The following is a 20,423-nucleotide window of genomic DNA, read 5'->3' as shown; positions in this document are numbered from 1 at the left end:
CGTGGAACTGTGGACCAGCTCTATACTCTCGGCAGAGTCCTTGAGGGTGCATGGGAGTTTGCCCAACCAGTCTACATGTGTTTTGTAGACCTGAAGAAAACATTCGACCGTGTCCCTCGGGAAGTCCTGTGGGAGTGCTCAGAGAGTATGGGGTATCGGACTGTCTGATTGGGGTGGGTCGCTCCCTGTACGATCAGTGTCAGATCTTGGACGCATTGCTGAAAGTAAGTCGGACACATTTCCAGTGAGGGTTGGACTCCACCAAGGCTGCCCTTTGTCACCGACTCTGTTCATAACTTTTATGGACAGAATTTCTAAGAGCAGTCAAGGCGTTGACAGGATCCGGTTTGGTGGCCGCGGGATTAGGTCTCTGCTTTTTGCAGATGATGTGGTCCTGATGGCTTCATCTGGCCAAGATCTTCAGCTCTCACCGGATCGGTTCGCAGCCGAGTGTGAAGCGACTGGGATGGGATTCAGCAACCTCCAAGTCCGAGTCCACTGTTCTCGCCTGGAAAAGGGTGGAATACTATCTCCGGGTTGGAGAGGAGACCCTTCCCCAAGTGGAGGAACTCAAGTACCTCAGATTCTTGTTCACGACTGAGGGAAGAGTGGATGGTGAGGTCGACAGGCGGCGTGTTCCGTAATGCGGACGCTGTATCGATCCGTTTTGGTGAAGAAGGAGCTGACCAGGAAGGCAAAGCTCTCAATTTACCAGTCGATCTACGTTCCCATCCTCACCTGTAGTCATGAGCTTTGGGTTATGACCGAAAGGACAAGACCACGGGTACAAGCGGCCGAAATGAGTTTCCTTCGCCGGGTGGCGGTGCTCTCCCTTAGAGATAGTGTGAGAATCTCTGCCATCCGGGAGGAGCTCAGAGTAAATCCGCTGAGGTGGTTTGGGCATCTGGTCAGGATGCCACCTGAACGCCTCCGACCGGTAGGACCATGGGGAAGACCCAGGACACGTTGGGTAGACTATGTCTCTCGGCTGGCCTGGGAACGCCTCGGGATCCACCGGAAAGAGCTCGATGAAGTGGCTGGGGAGAGGGAAGTCTGAGCTTACCTGCTCAGGCTGCTGCCCCCGCAACCCAACCTCGGATAAGCGGAGGAAGATGGATGGATGGATGGATGGATGACAGTATTTGTTGGTGTGGACGTAGAAAGCAGCAGAAAAAGCCGCTTGTGAATGGACGCGTGCACTGCAGCGGGCCCATAATGAGGATGTGTTTGAGTGTGTCAGCCAGGCAAGAGAGTGCTGCTGGTATAAATCAGGCCCAGCTGATGTGTGTTTACCTTGGCCCCGCCCCCCGGGGACCCTGGGTAATTGAGCATGAGCGCATCAGCAGTGGAGAAAGCGTTTAGCACAAGCGCAGTGTTCACTGACACGTGTGCTGCCCTTGGAGGTAACAAGGCGTGAACATGTTGCACGCCTCCCGCGCCAAGGAGGAAAAAAAACTAAACATCCCAAACACGGGTGGAACGCGGCTCTGGTGGTGCGTGAATCAAGCGCCCTCTGAGTCCGGCTACCGCGGGAAAGAAAATCTTTTTAGAGCCACTTCGGCAGATGTTGGATTAACATCAGGGGGAGGAAGCAGAATCCTTATGTGTTTATGTTGTGTTACGTTATGTATTTATGTTGTGTTTATCTCCATTTGTGTATTGATTTCATGTCCCCCCTGCACCACAGCACATGTGTCTGCATGCTAACAAACACACACTGGGCGCTGCCGGCCGTCAATACAAAACCATTTACACCTTGAGAGCCTCTATTAGCAGCACTAGCACATCCATCTGAACAAACCAGCACTCACAACATACACAGCTTACATAGTTCATGCCATTGCCAGTTATTCATTCTAACTGCCACTTTGTGCAATATAACAATTATCAATGATTACCTCTACCTTGTATGATAAAAACAGTGAGACTAGGAAGAAAATGTCAAAGACAATAAGATGTGTGTCTCTAAATGAATGCTATTTCCCCTCCTGCCAGTTGTTTATTCTTACTGCCCCCTTGAGCAATATAAAAATGGTCAATGATATCCTCTACCTCGTAAAATAACAACATTGAGACTAGAAAGATAATGTCAAAGCCATTCAGATGTGTGTCTCTAAATTGATGCATTTGCTCCTCCTACCAGTTTTTAATTCTAACTGCCACCTTGTGCAATATAACAATTATATTAAATTACCTCTACCTTGTATAATAACAACATTGAGACCAGGATTATAATGTAAAAGCCAAAAGACGTGTGTCTCTAAATTGATGCGTTTGCTCCTCCTGCCAGTTATTAATTCTAACTGCCACCTTGTGCAGTATATCAATTACTAGTGATAACCTCTACTTTGTATAATAAAAACAGTGAGACTAGGAAGATAATGTCAAAGCCTAAATACATTTTTGTCTGAATTGATGCGATTGCTCCTCCTGCCAGTTATTAATTATAATTGCCACTTTGTGCAATATAACAATTATTAATGATAACTTCTTCCTTGTATGATAAAAACAGTGAGACTAGAAAAATCATGCCAAAGCCCATAAGATGTGTGTCTCTAAATTGATGTGATTGCTCTTCCTGCCAGTTATTAATTATAACTGCCGCCCCAATGATCCTAGGAGCTATGTTGTCTGGGGGTTTTCATGCCCCCTGGTAGGGTCTCCCAAGACAAACAGGTCCTAGGTGAGTGATCAGACAAAGAGCAGCTCAAAGACTTCTATGGATTTACAACGAAATGAACCCAGATTTCCCTCGCCCGGACGTGGGTCACCGGGGCCCTGCTCTGGAGCCAGGCCCGGAGTTGGGGCACGATGGCGAGCGCCTGGTGGTCGGGCCTGTTCCCATGGGGCCCGGCCGGGCACAGCCCGAAGAGGCAACGTGGGTCATCCCTCCAATGGGCTCACCACTCATAGGAGGGGCCATAGAGGTCGGGTGCATTGTGAGCTGGGCGGCAGCCGAAGGCAGGGCACTTGGCGGTCCGATCCTCGGCTACAGAAGCTAGCTCTTGGGACGTGGAACGTCACCTCACTGGGGGGGAAGGAGCCTGAGCTAGTGCGCGAGGTAGAGAAGTTCCGGCTGGATATAGTCGGACTCACCTCGACGCACAGCAAGGGCTCTGGAACCAGTTCTCTCGAGAGGGACTGGACCCTCTTCCACTCTGGCGTTGCCGGCAGTGAGAGGCGACGGGCTGGGGTGGCAATTCTGGTTGCCCCCCGGCTCAAAGCCTGTACGTTTGAGTTCAACCCAGTGGACGAGAGGGTAGCTTCCCTTCGCCTTCGGGTGGGGGGACGGGTCCTGACTGTTGTTTGTGCTTACGCACCAAACAGCAGTTCAGAATACCCACCCTTTTTGGGTACACTCGAGGGAGTACTGGAAAGTGCTCTTCCGGGTGATTCCCTTGTCCTACTGGGAGACTTCAACGCTCATGTTGGCAACGACAGTGAAACCTGGAGAGGCGTGATTGGGAAGAATGGTCGCCCGGATCTAAACCCGAGTGGTGTTTTGTTATTGGACTTTTGTGCTCGTCACAGTTTGTCGATAACAAACACCATGTTCAAACATAAGGGTGTCCATATGTGCACTTGGCACCAGGACACCCTAGGCCGCAGTTCCATGATCGACTTTGTAGTTGTGTCATCGGATTTGCGGCCTTATGTCTTGGACACTCGGGTGAAGAGAGGGGCGGAGCTTTCTACCGATCACCACCTGGTGGTGAGTTGGCTGCGATGGTGGGGGAGGATGCCGGACAGACCTGGCAGGCCCAAGCGCATTGTGAGGGTCTGCTGGGAACGTCTGGCAGAGTCTCCTGTCAGAGAGAGTTTCAATTCACACCTCCGGGAGAACTTTGAACATGTCACGAGGGAGGTGCGGGACATTGAGTCCGAGTGGACCATGTTCCGAACCTCTATTGTCGAGGCGGCTGATTGGAGCTGTGGCCGCAAGGTTGTTGGTGCCTGTCGTGGCGGTAATCCCAGAACCCGTTGGTGGACACCAGCAGTGAGGGATGCCGTCAAGCTGAAGAAGGAGTCCTATCGGGTTCTTTTGGCTCATAGGACTCCGGAGGCAGTGGACGGGTACCGACGGGCCAAGCGGTGTGCAGCTTTAGCGGTCGCGGAGGCAAAAACTCGGACATGGGAAGAGTTCGGGGAAGCCATGGAAAACGACTTCCGGACGGCTTCGAAGCGATTCTGGACCACCATACGGCGCCTCAGGAAGGGGAAGCAGTGCACTATCAACACCGTGTATGGTGCGGATGGTGTTCTGCTGACTTCGACTGCGGATGTTGTGGATCGGTGGAGGGAATACTTCAAAGACCTCCTCAATCCCACCAACACGTCTTTCTTTGAGGAAGCGGTGCCTGGGGAATCTGTAGTGGACTCTCCTATTTCTGGGGCTGAGGTCGCTGAGGTAGTTAAAAAGCTCCTCGGTGGCAAGGCCCAGGGGGTGGATGAGATCCGCCCGGAGTTCCTTAAGGCTCTGGATGCTGTGGGGCTGTCTTGGTTGACAAGACTCTGCAGCATCGCGTGGACATCGGGGGCGGTACCTCTGGATTGGCAGACCGGGGTGGTGGTCCCTCTCTTTAAGAAGGGGGACCGGAGGGTGTGTTCCAACTATCGTGGGATCACACTCCTCAGCCTTCCCGGTAAGGTTTATTCAGGTGTACTGGAGAGGAGGCTTCGCCGGATAGTCGAACCTCGGATTCAGGAGGAACAGTGTGGTTTTCGTCCTGGTCGTGGAACTGTGGACCAGCTCTATACTCTCGGCAGGGTTCTTGAGGGTGCATGGGAGTTTGCCCAACCAGTCTACATGTGCTTTGTGGACTTGGAGAAGGCATTCGACCGTGTCCCTCGGGAAGTCCTGTGGGGAGTGCTCAGAGAGTATGGGGTATCGGACTGTCTTATTGTGGCAGTCCGCTCCCTGTATGATCAGTGCCAGAGCTTGGTCCGCATTGCTGGCAGTAAGTCGGACACGTTTCCAGTGAGGGTTGGACTCCGCCAAGGCTGTCCTTTGTCACCGATTCTGTTCATAACTTTTATGGACAGAATTTCTAGGCGCAGTCAAGGCGTTGAGGGGTTCCGGTTTGGTGGCCACGGGATTAGGTCTCTGCTTTTTGCAGATGATGTAGTCCTGATGGCTTCATCTGGCCGGGATCTTCAGCTCTCACTGGATCGGTTCACAGCCGAGTGTGAAGCGACCGGAATGAGAATCAGCACCTCCAAGTCCGAGTCCATGGTTCTCGCCCGGAAAAGGGTGGAGTGCCATCTCCGGGTTGGGGAAGAGACCCTGCCCCAAGTGGAGGAGTTCAAGTACCTAGGAGTCTTGTTCACGAGTGGGGGAAGAGTGGATCGTGAGATCGACAGGCGGATCGGTGCGGCGTCTTCAGTAATGCGGACGTTGTATCGATCCGTTGTGGTGAAGAAGGAGCTGAGCCGGAAGGCAAAGCTCTCAATTTACCGGTCGATCTACGTTCCCATCCTCACCTATGGTCATGAGCTTTGGGTCATGACCGAAAGGATAAGATCACGGGTACAAGCGGCCGAAATGAGTTTCCTCCGCCGGGTGGCGGGGCTCTCCCTTAGAGATAGGGTGAGAAGCTCTGCCATCCGGGAGGAGCTCAACGTAAAGCCGCTGCTCCTCCACATCGAGAGGAGCCAGATGAGGTGGTTCGGGCATCTGGTCAGGATGCCACCCGAACGCCTCCCTAGGGAGGTGTTTAGGGCACGTCCAGCTGGTAGGAGGCCACGGGGAAGACCCAGGACACGTTGGAAAGACTATGTCTCCCGGCTGGCCTGGGAACGCCTCGGGATCCCCCGGGAAGAGCTAGACGAAGTGGCTGGAGATAGGGAAGTCTGGGCTTCCCTGCTTAGGCTGCTGCCCCCGCGACCCGACCTCGGATAAGCGGAAGATGATGGATGGATGGATGGACTGCCGCCTTGTGCAATATAACAATTATTAATGATAACCTTTACCTTGTCTAATAAAAACAGTGACTCTAGAATGATACTGTCAAAGCCAAAAGACGTTTTTCTCTGAGTTGGTGTGATTGGTCATCCTGCCAGTTATTAATTGTAACTGCCACTTTGTGCAATATAACAATTATTATGATAACTTCTACCTTATAAAATAACAACATTGAGAACGGGATAATAATGTCAAAGCCAAAAGACGTGTGTCTCTAGATTGATGCGTTTGCTCCTCCTGCCAGTTATTAATTCTAACTGCCACCTTGTGCAGTATATCAATTATTAGTGATAACCTCTACTTTGTATAATAAAAACAGTGAGACTAGGAAGATAATGTCAATGCCAAAAGACATTTGTGTCTGAATTGATGCGATTGCTCCTCCTGGCAGTTATTAATTCTAATTGCCACTTTGTGCAATATAACTATTATTAATGATAACTTCTACCTTGTATGATACAGCCAGTGAGACTAGAAAGATAATGTCAAAGCCCATAACACCTGTGTCTCTAAATTGATGTGATTGCTCTTCCTGCCAGTTATTAATTATAACTGCCGCTTTGTGCAATATAACAATTATCAATGATGACCTCTACTTTGTATAATAAAAACATTGAGAGTAGGAAGATAATGTCAAGGCCAATAAGACACGTGTCTCTAAATTGATGCGATTGCTCCTCTTGCCAGTTATTAATTCTAACTGCCACCTTCTGCAATATAACAATTATTAATGATAACCTCTACCGTGTCTAATAAAAACAGTGACTCTAGAAAAGATACTATCAAAGCCAAAAGATGTGTGTCCAAAATTGATGGGACTGCTCCTCCCACCAGTTATTTGTGATAGCTGCCACCATACAGAATATGAATAGATTGACTCCACAGAGTCAACCAGTGTGTTGTGCTTGCTGATGTATAAGCAGGTATGTAAAACATAAACCAGCAGGTTTTAGTATGAATATGATTGCTCCAACCGTTAGTTAATAATGATAGCTGCCACCATGCAGAATATAATTACAATGACTTCACAGAGTCAAAGCCCACATTGTGCTTGCTGATGTATGAGCACATACATAAAACATAGACCAACAAGTCTTATATTAAATGTAATTACTCCTCCTGACAGTTATTAATTCCAACTGCCACCTTGTGTGGTATAAATATTAGCAATGCTATCCCCTACCTATTACAGTAGAAACTCACTTTTGGACTACAAATAATATAAAAGCCAGTAAGACATCTGTCTTGAAATTGATTCAATTGCTCCGACTGCCAATTATCAGTGATAACATAATTAACTAACTGATTAATCAACTTTTGCTAGTATATGTTTACTTGTTTGTGGTGTACAGCCTTTTGTTTTTCACTCATATAAGATTGTGGTCATAATTAGTAACTGGCAAATAGAAGCAAATAGAGGCCAAACAAGGTATACACACTCGAGAATGTTCACATGTAACGTACATGTGTCTTGAAATTAATGTGATTGCTCCTCTCGCCCGTTATTAAAGATCACTGCCACCATGTAAAAATAGAAATACAATGTCAAACCCCATGTTGTGCTTGCTGATGTATAAACACATACGTTAAACATAAACTTGCAGGTCTTTTACGTATCGTAATTGCTCCTCCCACCAGTTATTGTTGATAACCTCTACCTTAAACAATGGAAATAGAAAGACTAGAAATAGTAAACAGTGCCCACGTTGTGCTGGTCAATGTATGAGTGCATACATACATACATACATACAAAATAGACATACAGGTCTTCAGCTTAATGTGATTGCTCCTCCTGCCAGTTATTAACGCTAACTACCAGCTTGAATAATAGAAATAGAGAGAGTCGGAATATTGCACAAAGTTAAATCCCACGGCATGCTTGCTCGCATACTGGAACATGCTCGCAATAATGATGCCATAGAGAGCAATTAATGCGAAAAGTGCTTCCACCAGCTATTGATGATAACCTACACCTCGAAAGAGGTTAAGAAAGACTAGAAATAATACAAAGTCCATGGAACACTCCCTCACGCATAGCACATGTACACGCAACATACACGAGTCTTGAAATGTATGTGTTTTCTCCTCTCGCCAGTTATTAATGATAGCTGCCACCATGTAAAAGACAAAACACCTAGACTCCAGAGAGTCAAACCCCACATTGTGCCTGCTGATGTAAAGGCATATATGTAAAACATTGACATGCAGGTTTTCTATTTAATGGGATTGCTCCTCCTGCCAGTTATTAATGATAACCTCGACCTCGAACAACGAACTTAGAAAGACTAGAAATAGCAAAGAGTGCCAAAGCCCACATCGTGCTGGTCAATGTATGAGCGCATACATATGTAAAACAAACACATACAAGTCTTATAATTGATGTGATTGCTCCTCCTGCCAGTTATTGATGCTAACTACCACCTTGTGTATCAGCAATAAATAGAAAGACAAGAGATAATCCACAAAGTCAGAACCAACTCACGCATGCTTGCATTGCATATGCCAAAGGCAGCAATTAATGTGAATGGTGCGGCCACCAGTTATTAATGACAACATCTACCTTCTACAAAGAAAGACTAGATATAATGCAGAGTGCCAAAGCCCATGGGACACTCGCTTACACGCGTGTCCTAAAATCGGTGTGATTACTCCTCCCTCCAGTTATTAACGATAGCTGCCACCATGCATAACAAATATCCCCCACACGGCCATATTGTGCTTGCTCGTGTGTCATCATGCAAACGTGTCACAACATTTATTAGACCCCTCCTCCTGCCAGTTATTGAAAATAGCCAACACCTTGCGTAATGGAAATCGATATAGAAAAGCCTGAAAGAGTCCAACTACTCAGTAAAGTTGCTGTGATACAAGATTTTACGGCCTGGCGCGGTTGGGAGAGTGACCGTGCCAGCATCCTGAGGGTTCCTGGTTTAATCCCCAGCTTCTACCAACTTCGTCCGTTTCGTCTTTGAGCAAGACACTTCACCCTTGCTCCTGATGGATCGTGGTTAGCGCCTTGCATGGCAGCTACCGCCATCAGTGTGTGAATGTGGAAATAGCATCAAAGCGCTTTGAATGTAGAAAAGCGCCATACAAGTATAACCCATTTACCATTTTGTATGACGAAGTGATGGCACACCTAGCCTATTAGTGCGTATGGCAAACGCTTGTAGCATGTAAACAAGTACAAAACATGCGTTATAAAACAAACATATGTACGAAACAGCAGCATTACAAACAATGTATCGCACACATACACGGGGGCAGATTGCTGTGTGTGTGTGTGTGTGTGTGTGTGTGTGTGTGTGTGTGTGTGTGTGTGTGTGTGTGTGTGTGTGTGTGTGTGTGTGTGTGCGTGTGTGTGTGCATTCCTGCATAGTGGCGTGGTGTTGTACATGAAAATTCATGATGAGAGCATGTTAAGTGCATTAGTCGTCTCCCGAGTTCCAGCACATGAATAAAACCAACAAGGCTCGCAGGAAGGAAGGGGAGGCAAAAAAAAAGACTGGGAAATTCATTTTGATGCCTAATTATTTTTGGACTTGACAGCCAGGCAGCGTGTGTGTGTGTGTGTGTGTGTGTGTGTGTGTGTGTGTGTGTGTGTGTGTGTGTGTGTGTGTGTGTGTGTGTGTGTGTGTGTGTGTGTGTGCGCAGAATAGATGCACAGTGCAAAATGCGGGGCCTTCATTATGGGCCATAATGACTACATCTTCGCCGTATGCTCACACAGCATCTCGGTGAACCTTTTGTTTTGAGTTGTTTTGTTCCGACACCTTGTGCGACAAATCAACACACAATGCGTGGCTGGAGTACCTTCATTTTTTTTTGTGCATGTACAACTCGCACGCTCGTCATTTTTCCCCTTCGCCTGATTTCCTCTCATTATGTTTTGACATGTACGAATCATTACCGCAACCCCAACAGCCGTGTGTGTTTGTGTGTGTGTGTGGTGTGTGTGTGTGTGTGTGTGTGTGTGTGTGTGTGTGTGTGTGTTTGTGGTAATACACACAGCAGCGAAGCAAATTACAATATTTGTGAAGAACATATTTGCAATTTGCTGAGCTGGCTATCTGCTGTTTAACGATGTCTTACATTTGATAGTGTGTGTGCGTATGTGTGTGTGTGTGCTGTGTGTGTGTGTGTGTGTGTGTGCATTGCTGCATACAATGTGCGTTCACAGTCAGTTCCACTGAAACTGGTACAGTTAGGCGTTGGACTCTCACTGACCATACTTGGTCGGCCCATTGCAGGGCCGTTGTTGCCGGTTGTCACGGTAACGCCACTACGCCCACTTCCCCAACGGGACCCCACGCAGCAAACGCTTTTACGTTATTTACATAAACAATTATAAGTCTCACACGTGGGCATTGCGGGTGTGTTTCACGCAGTAACCCACAATTTGATGTTATGGCATCGCACGCGATACAATTGTGAGAAAAAGTCATATATTTTTGCCTCATTCCTGTGAGAATCCTGCGTGTGACTGAAGTATTAAGGACTGAGACGATCCAGGACTATCGATAGTGCATTCTTTACTCACGCTTTAAAACAGGGGTGTCGAACTCGTTTTCATCGAGGGCCACATTGCAGTCCCGCTTGTAGCATAGACTTACACTTAGACTTAGACTTAGACAAACTTTATTGATCCACAAGGGAAATTGTTCCTCACAGTAGCTCAGTTACTGAGGATGGAAAGTGTAAGACAGAAAGGATAATGCAGGTATAAAGTAAAAACCTTATTATATCAAATATAACATATTTACTGTATAATATTTACATATTTTATATATATCCATCCATCCATCCATTTCCTACCGCTTATTCCCTTTTGGGGTCACGGGGGGCGCTGGCGCCTATCTCAGCTACAATCGGGCGGAAGGCGGGGTACACCCTGGACAAGTCGCCACCTCATCGCAGATTTTATATATATACAGTACATAATATATACTGATATGTTATTAGAAGGATTCGCCTCATGATGTCCCATAATTACCTATGCATTGGATTATTTTTTTTTATTTTTTATATAGACTAAAAGAATATACAGATTTTATGGTAAAAAAAAAAAAAAAACTGGCAGCATTTTTATTGTAAAATGTGGAGTGTTTTTCCACCAAATGTTACTGTAAATGGAAAAAACGGTGCCAGTTTTGAAGATAAAAAGTGTTGTACTGTAACATCTACAGTTACTGTTTTTAGAGTATGATTTTTTTCCCGTAAAATTCTGCCAAATTTTCCCGTAGATTTTAATTTTTACAGTGTAAAATGTTGTAGTTTTCTTGTTTTGAAATCCTAAGTGAAGCAGATAGGTAACGGTTTATTTTTGTTTCAACAAAAAATTGTCCTGATCCGTGGTCCGGATCATGTTTTTGAATTTTCTGTTAGTTTTGGACTCATTTATGACACGATGGCGAGGCATAATGGATGCGTGTTGCTACCCCAGGGATGCAAGAGGACCAGGACAGGCAGGAGTTGCAGGTAAGATTAGATTTAATACAAAAACAAAAATAATACTGGTACAAAATGCAAAGAAAAGGCGTGCCGAATGCACGGAGAGCTATGCTAATAATTAGCAACGAGAGCAGAGTACAGGAATAGAGGTGCAGAGCGCACGCAAAGCTAAGGCGAGACTTAGCAATAGTGATTACGAAAATAAGAACCAACGTGCGTGTTGCAAGTAGCAAACAAAACAGCCAGGAGGAACTAAGGTAGCAGGTGGTCTTAAATACAACACAAATAATTCAAAACAGGTGTGCGTAATGAGTCCGTGCAGGAGGCATACTTAGGTTGCCATGGTGACAATACAAAACAAGGAAGTGCGCTAACAAACGGGATCGGTAGAGTCCAAAACATGATCAAAACATAGTAGGACAATACAAAAAAGACAAACATGCTAGAGATGTGTGATCCGGAAGCCGGATCACAACATTACCCCCCCCTTAAGGGGCAGATCCCAGATGCCCCCAAAAAACTGCAATAAAGAGAACCCCCTCCCAAAACCAGAAAGTTCACAAACGAAGGGAGGGCGGAAGGAGTCCACGGTGGAGGGTCGCCAGATCGCATGTCCCCGAATCCACCGAGGACACATCATGTGGCGGCGGCGGGTGGAACGCTGCTGCCGAAAAAGCTTTGGCGGGCGACCTCGAAAAGGCCACATTAGTGGCCGCCTCGCAGGATGAGGTGCCCGGCGAGGCGGACGACCCGGGCACGGCCACATCCGTGGCCGACATGGAGGAGGGAGTATCTGGCGAAGAGGATGACCTCGCAGAGGCCACGCCCGTGGTCGACGTGGTGGACGACGCCTCAGCACCGAAATCCCAGCAGGCTTGGAAGCAGCAGACGAGGGTGCGGGGACTGCAGCCAAAGCAGGCCCGAGTGCAGCTGGCGAGGATGATGCGGGTGCTGCAGCCGCAGGAGTCGTCGGAGGCGGCCTGGGAGCCGCAGGAGTCGTCGGAGGCGGCCTGGGAGCCGCAGGAGTCGTCGGAGGCGGCCTGGGAGCCGCAGGAGTCGTCGGAGGCGGCCTGGGAGCCGCAGGAGTCGTCGGTGGTGCTGGTGTGGGCTCCAGCCCCGTCGTCGACGCTGGTGTGGGCTCCAGCCCCGTCGTCGACGCTGGTGTGGGCTCCAGCCCCGTCGTCGACGCTGGTGTGGGCTCCAGCCCCGTCGTCGGCGCTGGTGTGGGCTCCAGCCCCGTCGTCGGCGCTGGTGTGGGCTCCAGCCCCGTCGTCGGCGCTGGTGTGGGCTCCAGCCCCGTCGTCGGCGCTGGTGTGGGCTCCAGCCCCGTCGTCGGCGCTGGTGTGGGCTCCAGCCCCGTCGTCGGCGGTGCTTGGCGGCACGGAGCTGGCACCGGTGCTTGGCGGCACGGAGCTGGCACCGGTACCTGTCGTGGTGCTGGTACCGGAGTGGGCTCCAGCCTTGGAGTTTGTGCTGGTGTGAGAACCAGACTGGGAGTTTGTGCTGGTGTGAGAACCAGACTGGGAGCTGGTGTGAGAACCAGACTGGGAGCTGGTGTGAGAACCAGACTGGGAGCTGGTGTGAGAACCAGACTGGGAGCTGGTGTGAGAACCAGACTGGGAGCTGGTGTGAGAACCAGACTGGGAGCTGGTGTGAGAACCAGACTGGGAGCTGGTGTGAGAACCAGACTGGGAGCTGGTGTGAGAACCAGACTGGGAGCTGGTGTGAGAACCAGACTGGGAGCAGGTGTCGGCTTCAGCCGAGGAGCAGGTGTCGGCTTCAGCCGAGGAGCAGGTGTCGGCTTCAGCCGAGGAGCAGGTGTCGGCGTCAGCCGAGGAGCAGGTGTCGGCGTCAGCCGAGGAGCAGGTGTCGGCGTCAGCCGAGGAGCAGGTGTCGGCGTCAGCCGAGGAGCAGGTGTCGGCGTCAGCCGAGGAGCAGGTGTCGGCGTCAGCCGAGGAGCACTAAGAGACTGGCAGAGAGGAGGACTAGGACTACTATGAGGATTTAGACTAACACTAGGACTTGGGCAAGGACTTGTGTGAGGACCAGTACTTACAATCAAACTAGTGCTTTTATAAGGACTTGGGCAAGGACCAGGACTTACAGTCGAACCAGGGCTTGGGCAGGAACTAGGACTTGAGGTCAACCTAGGGCAAGGACTGGGACTTACAATCATACTGGTGCTCGGGCAAGGACTTGGACAAAGACTAGGACTTACAGTGACACTGGGGCTCGGACAAGAATTTGGGCAAGGACTAGGGTTACTGTGAGGACTAAGACCACGAGGGGAATTAGGACACGGACTACGATCAAGACTACACGAAGGTACGTAACTGGGACCGGGACTTGGACTACCATTAGGAGAATGACTTGAGCAAGGACTTGGGCTAGGACTCGGACTACGACTCAGTCTACGAGTTGATCTACAACGTTGGCCAGAAGTCGGACCAGGACTGGGACTAGGCTTGAACACCGGTGGTGGAGGGCGCACTGGAGGTAGTGGACTAGCGAGTCGAAAAGTCGGTGGAGGAGGTCTAGGTGGCCTTAGTGGCTTGACCGGGGGAAACACAGGTGGAGGAAGAAAAGTAGGTAGCTCATGTTGCCTTAGTTTGCATCTAGAAATAACATCTGTATAGAACTTAGTTGTGTCTATAGAGTCCAAAAAATCATAGTCAATATTTGAAACAGGTTGAGAATAAGACTCAACAATATAAAAATCCTCAGAAAAAATATCATCGACAGGGGGTGGTATTGAGTCACCAGGGGGCGTTGACGAAATGACGTCACCGTGATGGACCGGTGGGCCGGAGGTATGCCCTGGCCTTACAGCCCAGTCGGAAGAGTGGTTGGAATATGGAGAAAAAACAAAACTTCCAAACCTCAGGGAAGAGTACTGGGCTGTTGTCTGCGCGCTGCTGTCCGGGGAAAAAGTCTTCGCGGCTTGGCGAAGGGAAGACTTTTGGTGGTCCACTGCGAGGCGGCGTTGTGCTGGCTGTTTTCTGACACGATGGCGAGGCATAATGGATGCGTGTTGCTACCCCAGGGATGCAAGAGGACCAGGACAGGCAGGAGTTGCAGGTAAGATTAGATTTAATACAAAAACAAAAATAATACTGGTACAAAATGCAAAGAAAAGGCGTGCCGAATGCACGGAGAGCTATGCTAATAATTAGCAACGAGAGCAGAGTACAGGAATAGAGGTGCAGAGCGCACGCAAAGCTAAGGCGAGACTTAGCAATAGTGATTACGAAAATAAGAACCAACGTGCGTGTTGCAAGTAGCAAACAAAACAGCCAGGAGGAACTAAGGTAGCAGGTGGTCTTAAATACAACACAAATAATTCAAAACAGGTGTGCGTAATGAGTCCGTGCAGGAGGCATACTTAGGTTGCCATGGTGACAATACAAAACAAGGAAGTGCGCTAACAAACGGGATCGGTAGAGTCCAAAACATGATCAAAACATAGTAGGACAATACAAAAAAGACAAACATGCTAGAGATGTGTGATCCGGAAGCCGGATCACAACATTTTAGTTCCTGTTTGTGACACCTGAGTTTTTTTTGGTTGCCATGGTTGGTCATTGTGCTCACCTGTCTCTGATTAGTGCTCGCCCGCTCACCTGCTTCCCGAGCACTAATCCAAGGCATTTTTTTGAGCTTGTCTTTGCCAGTCAGTCGGTCTGGCGTCATTGTTTGGTTCATGTCCGATTCCAGGATTATGCCAAATGTTCGTTTCATGCCGTGTCCTAGTAAGTTTGGTTTGTTCATGCCACAGCTTGTGAGTGTTCCATGTCCGTAGTCCATGCTAATTGTTAGCCTCTACGTTTCCTGTGCTAAGTTTTACTTTTTTAGCTTCTCGTGTCTGTTATTTGTGTAGTTAGATGATTTTTGATAAATAAATCATCTCCTACCTCAGTGCTTTTCAACCACTGTGCCGCGGCGCACACTGAGATAAAGTCCGGTGTGCCGTGGGAGATTATCAAAATGCGCCTATTTGGGTTAAAAATATTTTTTGCAAACCAGTAAATATAGTCTGCAAATGATGTGTTGTTGTTGTTGCATGTCGGAGCTGTTTAGAGCTCGGCAGAGTAACCGTGTAATACTCTTCCATATCAGTAGGTGGCAGATGGTAGCCAATTGCTTTGTAGATGTCGGAAACAGCGGGAAGCAGTGTGAAGGTAAAACGGTGTCTCGTGCTTAAACTAAAAATAAACAAAAGGTGAGTGCCCATAAGAAAATGCATTGAAGCTTAGGGAAGGCTATGCAAAATGAAACTAAAACTGAACTGGCTACAAAGTAAACAAAAACAGAATGCTGGACGACAGCAAAGACTTACTGAGGAGCAAGGACACTGCACATCCGAACATGACATGACAATCAACAATGTGCCCACAAAGAAGGATAAAAACAACTGAAATATTCTTGATTGCTAAAACAAAGTAGATGCGGGAAATATCGCTCAAAGGAAGACACAAAACTGCGACAGGAAATTACCAAAAAAAGAGTAAAAGCCACCAAAATAGGAGTGCAAGACAAGAACTAAAACACTACACACAGGAAAAGAGCAAAAAAGTCAAAATAAGTCACCGAATGAAGTGACAGTACACCTACTTTGAGACAAGAGCTATAGTAATGCATGCTTGGTTATGCTTTAAAGATCATATCCAACAGTTTCTTTTTACTGTCCACAGAGTTTCGGTTTTTTTGTGATTTTAGCTGGTTGGTGTGCCTCCGCATTTTTTCAACGCATAAAATGTGCCTTGGCTCGAAAAAGGTTGAAAAACACTGTCCTACCTCACGCGGATAATAGAGTTTAAAATATATGCAATCGCATGAAGTACATGTCGATTCTTTTTTGTCAAAATGGAAATAATTAATATGTTTGGAAAGAAAAGTCTTTAGTGACGCATATTCCCAGGCTTTTGCGGGCCGCATAAAAGTACGTGGTGGGCCAGATCTGGCCCCCGCGCCTTTACTTTGACACCTGTGCTTTAAACTAACCCAGTCTCACTGAACCGTACGCTCAAAGTTCGATATCACGATCGAGGGATCGAATTTTTACAAAAAAAAAGTTTCCCCGCTAGTTAATCGCGTTGTTTTCCACCAATTTATAAGATATTTACAAACTAACACGGTAAATATTCATAAAAGTCTCTAAAAGAAGTGATTGAAAAAATAACTAACTAAAGATCACTAAAAATATTAACTGAGTGACGTCCAAACCTATCGGTGGGTAGTGCCCGCCCCATTCTGTGACATGGGTGCACAGTACATCAATCACACCAAGCACATGGACAACAATGGAAACAAGCCTTTTGGCTTTTTGTGCCATCTATTTGCTTTTTTAAAGTATTACATGAATTCTATTCTTTAAGATGTCAATAAACTTATCAATCAATCCGTCAATCAAAGCAGGTTCAGGCAGCTGATCTACACCGCATAACTTTTTCCAATAGAAAGGGATAAAAAAAATAATGATTTCTATATAATGCGATTTTGGGAATAACGTGCTCTGTATTTTAAGTTATTTCAAACTTTGAATATCTCTGCAGTGGAAATGTGTTTTGTCGTCTATTTTGCCAGAATTACGCATTTCGGGAATATAGAGAGGCCTGCATTGTGAGTTGGCGTATCGATATCGATATATCGGTATCGGTTCGGTACTACGGTGATAAGATCGATACCTTTGTTGCAGTTTCTCAACAGAACATCCAGCAAATTATTTGCTTTTCCTCAGAATTGATGCGACTGCAGCGTCTTTTTAGCCTGTCAGAGCAAACATTTCATCTCTCTCCCGCTCACTGAGGCACACTTTGCCCCTCCCCCTCCCTGCCCCACTGACTACTGACTTTGTTTTTCACAAATATCCGCTTTGTTGTTCTCGTTGACATTTTTGCATTTACATTTTTGTTACATTTTGTTATTTTCCACACGTACCTTTTTTTGCATAAATAATTGTGTGTAATGGAATGTAATAAGGGAGTTATTTTAAGTAATGAATGATACACTAGTGTTCTCCTGATACCAATATTTTGTTACCCTTACCAAAATGTATTTTGACACTTTTCTATACACTCCTAAATAAAAGGGACCACAAAAAAAGGCATTACTGGCTTTATTTTAACTACAAATCTTAGAGTATATCAAACATATGTTTCTTATTGCAATTTAGTCCTTGAATAAAATAGTGAACATACAAGACAACTTATCTTTTAGTAGTAAGCAAACAAACAAATGCTCTTAATTTAGCTGCTGACATATGCAGTAACATATTGTGTCATTTATTACCTATTATTTTGTCAACATTATTAAGGACAAGTGGTAGAATATGAATTATTAATCTACTTGTTCATTTACTGTTAATATCTGCTTACTTTCTCTTTTAACATGTTCTATCTACACTTCTGTTAAAATGTAATCACTTATTATTCTGTTGTTTGATACTTTACATTAGTTTTGGATGATACCACAAATTTGGGTATCATCCGATACCAAGTAGTTACAGGATCATACATTGGTCATATTCAAAGTCCTCATGTGTCCAGGGACATATTTCCTGAGTTTATAAACATAATATACATTTTAAAAAAATTAAAGAAGATGTTGTGATGCTAAAAAATATCGATGTAATTATAGTAGTATCGACTATATACGCTACTGTACTCGATATAAATTACAGTGGATGTCAGGTGTAGATCCACCAATGGCGTTTGTTTACATTGTGAAGCCGGTGAGCTATGGTGTGTAGTGAAGCATGTTTAGCTATTCCTCGTCCTCCAGTGATAATGCACCTGGATGATACCTAGACATACTCTATTTGTCGCCATGGAGACAAGGATTAGTGATTTAGAAGTAGCTAAAACCCCGATAATATCATGTTTCATATTGCTATGATGTTGTTATGACGTCTTAGCAACATTTGCATAATTTGCTATGACATGCTTTTCTTTAAAAAAGGCTAAAAAATGTATACATGCATTTAAAACAAATCTTTTAAGTATTTGTATTGACCTATATATATATTTTTTTTTTTGCCATATTTTCAATTGTTGCATCTTGTTGTACTTTGTTGAGAATTGTGCAACTATCTAGAGACTTTTAGTGACTTTTTGTTAAAAACAATTAGAAACAAATTAAGCATCTTTTGGCGTTATTATAGAATGTACTCGTGTTTAGAGACAACTTCTGTCCCTTCATGTCCCTGACTAAAGAGGCTGCAGCTAGCATGACACCACACCTGCTGAGAAATGTTGCTCTAGTTGGTCTTTCTCTCTTTAAAAGCCGCCACTGTCCTCTTAATTTTTGCACCTTTTTTAGATGGCTGTACGCAGGTTATTCTGGGATGTATTGAAATTATGTCCACATCACAGACATGCTGACAACGCTCCAGACCAAGGGTCACCAACCTTTTTGAAACCAAGAGCTACTTCTTGGGTACTGATTAATGCGAAGGGCTACCAGTTTGATACATACTTATATAAATTGCCAGAAATAGCCAATTTGCTCAATTTGCCTTTAATAAATAAATCTAATTTTTTTTAATGGGTATTTCTATCTGTCATTCCGTCATACATTTTTTTTCCTTTTACAAAAGGTTTTTTGTAGAAAATAAATGATGAAAAAAACACTTAATTGAACGGTTTAAAAGAGGAGAGAACAGGAAAAAAAAAGAAAATTAAATTTTGAAACATAGTTTATCTTCAATTTCGATTCTTTAAAATTCAAAATTCAACCGAAAAAAAGAAGAGAAAAACTAGCTAATTCGAAATATTTTTGCAAAAATTTTAAAAATAATTTATAGACCATCAGTAGTAATTCTTCTTGACTTAGATTAATTTTAGAATGTTTTAAATAGGTTAAAATCCAATCTGCACTTTGTTAGAATATATAACAAATTGGACCAAGCTTTATTTCTAACAAATACAAATCATTATTTCTTCTAGATTTTCCAGGACAAAAATTTTAAAAGAAATTCAAAAGACTTTGAAATAGGATTTAAATTTGATTCTAAAGATTTTCTAGATTTGCCAGAATAATTTTTTTGAATTTTAATCATAATAAGTTTGAAGAAATATTTCACAAATAATCTTCGTCGAAAAAACAGAAGCTAAAATGAAGAATTAAATTGAAATGTATTTATTATTCTTTACAATAAAAAATAAAGAAATTACTTGAACATTGATTTAAATTGTCAGGAAAGAAGAGGAAGGAATTTAAAAGGAAAAAAGGTGTATGTGTTTAAAAATCTTAAAATTATTTTTAAGGTTGTATTTTTTCTCTAAAATTGTCTTTCTGAAAGTTATAAGAAGCAAAGAAAAAAAATAAATGAATTTATTTTAACAAGTGAAAACCAAGTATTTAAAATATTTTCTTGGATTTTCAAATTCTATTTGAGTTTTGTCTCTCTTAGAATTAAAAATGTCTAACAAAGCAAGACCAGCTTGCTAGTAAATAATAATACAAAAAAAATAGAGGCAGCTCACTGGTAAGTGCTGCTATTTGAGCTATTCTTAGAACAGGCCAGCGGGCTACTCATCTGGTCCTTACGGGCGACCTGGTGCCCGCGGGCACCGTGTTGGTGACCCCTGCTCCAGACAATGGCGTGCGTTTTGTTTACATCCAGTCTCACCAGCGCTGTTTTTGGTGATCAAAGTCTTTTTTTGATGGCCGAGTTTTCAGTGCGTCAATAGTGTGCAAATATTAGGCTGTATATTTATATGTATTCTTTAATACTGTAATGACCTAAATTAATGGTGGTAAAGTGTTATGTTCTTGTGGTTTTGATTTCCATCGATCTTTCTTCTTCCGCTTATTGTTTATCTTCAATTTCGATTCTTTAAAGCCCAGACTTCCCTCTCCCCAGCCACTTCGTCTAGCTCTTCCCGGGGGATCCCGAGGCGTTCCCAGGCCAGCTGGGAGACATAGTCTTCCCAACGTGTCCTGGGTCTTCCCCGTGGCCTCCTGCCGGTCGGACGTGCCCGAAACACCTCCCTAGGGAGGCGTTCGGGTG

The sequence above is a fragment of the Nerophis ophidion genome, linkage group LG19, assembly GCF_033978795.1.
Source record: "Nerophis ophidion isolate RoL-2023_Sa linkage group LG19, RoL_Noph_v1.0, whole genome shotgun sequence".
Taxonomy (NCBI): Eukaryota; Metazoa; Chordata; class Actinopteri; order Syngnathiformes; family Syngnathidae; genus Nerophis; species Nerophis ophidion.
Note: the sequence above shows the minus strand (reverse complement) of the source record.